Raw genomic sequence first — 4,898 nt, forward strand, 5'->3', positions numbered from 1 at the left:
TGAATATTCTGAAAATTTAAAAAGCTTCTAGCAATTTTTTACGATTATGAATTACGTTTTGCAATTTGCGAAAAGAGACCTATTTGAATATCCTGAAAAATTTAAAAAGCTTCTAGCGATTTAAGTAGCTTTTGCACTCTTTTAAAGAAGTTCCAAATGAAATGGGTTTTTCAAAACATTTCATATTGTTTCACGAAAAAAATTTAACAATAAATGATAAGACCCTACAATGATTGTCTAGACTACGAAATTTGATAGTACAAGGAAAGAAAACAATTAGCATACTTTAATAGGGTATGGTCCTCTATAATGCCGGCGTCATTTTTAATATAAATCTTGTTTAATTATATATATATATATATGTATGTATACATATATGTATTAATTTTGAATTATATATCTCACATAGATCCATTTTTCTTACTAATATACAGTTTTCAGGACTCAAACCACACTGTCTCTCAGTAAGGCACCATCCTTTCCTCTTTTTTGTTACTACATTGTTTTTTTAATTTACATTTATTTTGATTATTCGCCTACTCGCTTTTTTGTTATATTTTTCATCAGAGACAGTATTTTTTCTCTTTTGTTGGTTGTCATTTTGTTTGTCCTTGTAGTTTTGTCTCTCTTTATCTTGTTGTCACAATTCTAACTGAAAGTTTCGTAATTTAATGAACAACCGTAATTTAGTGAAGTTTTTGCTGAACAAAATTCTAAGCAGAGGTTTTCCATGTATTTCGGTCTCTTTCTTTTCATCACAAACTCTTCATGTAAAAAGTTTTTTGCAAAGCAGCAAAAAGTTTAGAAAAATTTAAAAATTTGAATAAAAAAATTATTTTTCATACTTTAGATTTATTAATGGAATAGAATAACTGCATTTTACGAAAAGTTCATTTACGCTCCTTAGATTTTTTTTTTAAAAAAAAAGTTCTGTGTAAAAAAGACCGAGATTAAACAGTTCTTAAAAATAGTTAAAATACATCAAATTTTAACTTAAACATTTATTTTGACATTTATTAATTGACATTTGTCTAGAAAATAAAATGTAATCAAAACTCGGTGTTTAATACTTTAAAAATATTTATAAAAACAGTTGGCGTTTAAATTTATAAAAATTCTAATTAAAAGCATAATTCACATTTAATTTCTACATGTGAAACTGACAAAATTTTTTCATAGAAAAGAGAAAATAAAGTATTTCTTAACGTAAGAATATAAGTTCTGTTTCAAAGCACGGGTCCCACATTGTCATTTAAGTAATAAAAACCTCTAACATCGGATTTGCAGAAGATTAAATATGTAGTTAAAAAATTGTTTTTACTCTTATTTTTTCTCACCTTACTCAAAGTATTCTTATCTTCGTTAATCTTTTTTTATAATTGAAATTTCAGCATAATTTTTCGAAATTTACTTTTTAAAAGCGATATAGTGATAGCCTGGTTTCTGTACAATGAGTTCAACTAACCTAATTTCTCTTCAAAACCTAAAATGTTTGAAATCTCCTATTATGTTAAGAGTCCAGTACTAAAAAGCAAAGAGGCTAACTGATTTTTGGCTGAAGTTAATGGTATGAAATGTGAAACCCTGAACAAAATTGTAACTATAGAGGCACTCATAAATGAAGTTAAGCTTCAATTTTGTAACGTTTCACAATATAGTGATTCCTAAAAGCACATGTTGGCCTAGCATGACATATATGTTATGTGACTTACGAGAATTCTTTATTTTTTAACTTTTTTAAATCTGAAACAGGACTGTTTTCTCATCAAGGAAATGTTTTTTTTATAATTCTCTTCAAAAATCAAGTAGTCAGAAACAGAACAAATTATTTATTTAGTTAAATACATTTTTTTAATTGCTTTTCTGCATCACGGCAGAAAAAGAATTTAAGCATTAATGGATTTTAACATAAGTACAACCTTTTATTTGTGCAAATTTCTGTTTATTGGAGCAAATACACCATAATGTATTGAAAATATAAGAATCTGGTACTTTTATGTTAACTAAGCACAAAAATTCCAACTTTTTTTTACAATTTTTTTAAAATTTATTTTTTAGTACAAATAACTGTAATTCACTTTAAAAAATGTTGAATTTATTTGCAGTTTCGTAAAAATATTCATTTTTTTGTTAGTCGCGTGAATCCAATGTATTTTCAATTATCTATGATATCGCGCTCGAGATTAATTGGAAATTAATAGCTGCCAACTTGTGCGATTTTCCTTAAATGTAGCAGCATTTATGTTTTAACGTATAAATCTTGGTTATTAAAAACAATTGCTTGAGCACGACAAATCACTCACTTAAACGTATATATTAGACAAATATATTTTTAAATGTTAATAATGTACAGTTGCTTTCGGAAAAATTATTCACCGAAGCATTACCGGACGCGGTCAGTACTTGGGAAGGTGACCATCTGCATTTTGATACCGTTGGCATACCTTTTGAACCGTGGTGGGTCAGGGGATCTCGCGTTCACCTTCCATTGAAGTAAACAGGGTTCAAATCCCAGTAATGGCTGGTAGATACGAATTTCACACCCGGCTCGCACCGACCATAGTGTTGATGTAAAATATCCTCTGTGGTAGACGGATCATGGGTTAGTATCCCCTTGCAGCCTGACTAACCGTGGAAGGTTTTCGTGGTTTTCATCTCCATCTAACGCAAATGCGGGTTAGTTTAATCAAAAAGTCCACCACGAAAGCAAAATTTCTCCCACTCTGCAAAACATTGATTGTCGGAGCAAAAAATTGGTAGTCGAAAACCCAAAATTGTGTCGACTGTTCAATGACGGTTATAAAATACAAAATATACTTCAATACTATTAATTTAGGAAATCTTATATAAAAATCGGACAAGTTGGTATTTAAGGGTTTTAAACCCTAAATTAGTGATTCTTTAAAAAAAAAAAAAGTTGCAGTCAACTGTTAATAACATTCATTTAGTTTAAATGCAGGCGTAATATTTTTTTCATAGGGAAATTTTAGGCAGCACTACAAAACTGTATATTTTTCACAACCATATCAGGGAATAGGTTAATTTATCGCTCATAACAATTTACAAAAAGATTCCACCAGTGACAGTTTGATTTAAAATGTTACTTAATTTCTTGCATTAAATGAAAAATAATAATTTCTTAAAATAAACTAATTAATAGGCACCCAAGTTTAAAAGCATTGTATTTCAGAGAATAATATAAATATTTTTTTTGATAGATAGTTTCAAAAAATTTAACTTACTTCTCAAAATACTTGTTGACGTGGATCCTGTTTGAATTTGCGCAAATGTAACACATTTCGAGAAAAGAATTGTAATCTTTTATCACTTTCCTTTGTCAATCTATTTACATAAATTTAGGTATTACATACCAAGGCATAAGTAACGCTTGTTAATCATAAGAAATGTTTGTTCCAAAAAAGAGAAAACACAGCGAGAAATTATACTCAAAACAGAAATAATATTTTACGCCTCCTTGCCATTTTTATGTCTTACTTTTATTATAGGGCACGTTTGTCTTATATTGTGACAAATAAAGTCGATGCAGATGAATGCCTACATTCTGTTACGCTATTTTTAGTCACGTGACAAGAATTAAGTAAATCGCAATGTCACGGATGTATGTAGTAAGGATTTGTTACTGAAGGCCGAGAATGTGAGATACTTTTTAAGTAAATATTATGCAAATTTGACGAAGTTTATTTGATTGTTAATTATTATTGATAACTTATTGAGAATTATTATTTTATTTTTGAAGTAATCGTTCTTGTTTGACTTTGATAGTTATTATTTAAAATTCAATTATTTGTTAAATTATTGAGCTAGATTAATTACGTATCCCCGAAGCGTGACATCCTTACTTAGATTGTGAGATAGGTAGCTATATGAGGAGGAAAATCAATGAAAATATTAAACGCCCCCACAAATAGTTCTTAAAGAAATTTACTGAAATTGGGATAGTTAAGGCAACCACTTTTCAAACAAAATATCCATATTTGAATTCAAAATCTCCCCTTAAAGTTAAAAACTTGGCATTATATAAGATAATCTTTAGAAATTGGTAGATCATTGAAAACTTAATTGAATTCAAGCAATTAAAAATGAATAAATTTGAGAGTTCTGAGAAATTGTAACTATCTAGCAGTAGATATGACATGCATAAAATTGGCAACTGCTAGTTTGAATTTTGCCTCTGAACGTCAGTCCATTTTAGGAAAGTGTTAGCCTACCTGCTAAAACAATTTCATGGCTAAAACAAATTTTAGACAGTTTTTGTCTAGGAAACTACAAGTTTCAATTTGACCTTCAAACATTATTGTAAGAAAACCTTAAACCAAGTTAGTTCACCAAAATTTTGACAAATTTGTGAAGTTGGCAACCACAAGCTCAAATTTTCCCTCCAAACGTTAGCCCATTGTAGAAAATAGTCACCCCATGTTTACTCACCCATCAAAAAATAGTTATGGATGGCCATTATGGTCAGTTGGAGTAATTATGATTATTTTTTAATTTTTTATTACTTATCTTTTACATTTCCTTAAAAAATTAAAGTTAATATTTTAGCGGTATTGAATGATCTTTCAATTCTTTAAGGATAAAAAAAATCAACCTTCTAAGTAACATATTGACTCTCTTAATCGTCATTACCCAACTGAATTTCCTAAAATGCGAAAATTTGGCAATATGTACAGAATTCTGACCACATATACAGAAATTATGACAATCAGCTGGTACATATTCTAGAACTGCTGCTATCTCACGGCCAGTCCGAATAAATAACCAATCAGTACTTTCTCCCTTTAACCTATTGTATGCACACGGGGAGGATCGTGATTGAGGATTTTATTTGACGATGTCTGTCCTTTGTGTATGAAACAATTTTTTAAATTTTGGTAAGA

General features: G+C 29.2%; 1 protein-coding gene across 2 annotated transcripts in view; it reads right to left on the minus strand.

Moving 5' to 3' along the window:
- LOC107441922 (mitochondrial sodium/calcium exchanger protein) overlaps positions 1-3,601 on the minus strand; it is a 71,443-nt gene extending 67,842 nt beyond the window's left edge. For both annotated transcript variants that reach the window (XM_016055334.3, XM_016055331.3), the window contains exon 1: positions 3,243-3,601. The gene's annotated coding sequence lies outside the window, so the exon portion shown is untranslated. The remainder of the gene's footprint in view (positions 1-3,242) is intronic.
- Between the last annotated feature and the right edge of the window lie 1,297 nt (positions 3,602-4,898).

The sequence above is a fragment of the Parasteatoda tepidariorum genome, chromosome 4 (assembly GCF_043381705.1).
Source record: "Parasteatoda tepidariorum isolate YZ-2023 chromosome 4, CAS_Ptep_4.0, whole genome shotgun sequence".
NCBI classification, from domain to species: domain Eukaryota; kingdom Metazoa; phylum Arthropoda; class Arachnida; order Araneae; family Theridiidae; genus Parasteatoda; species Parasteatoda tepidariorum.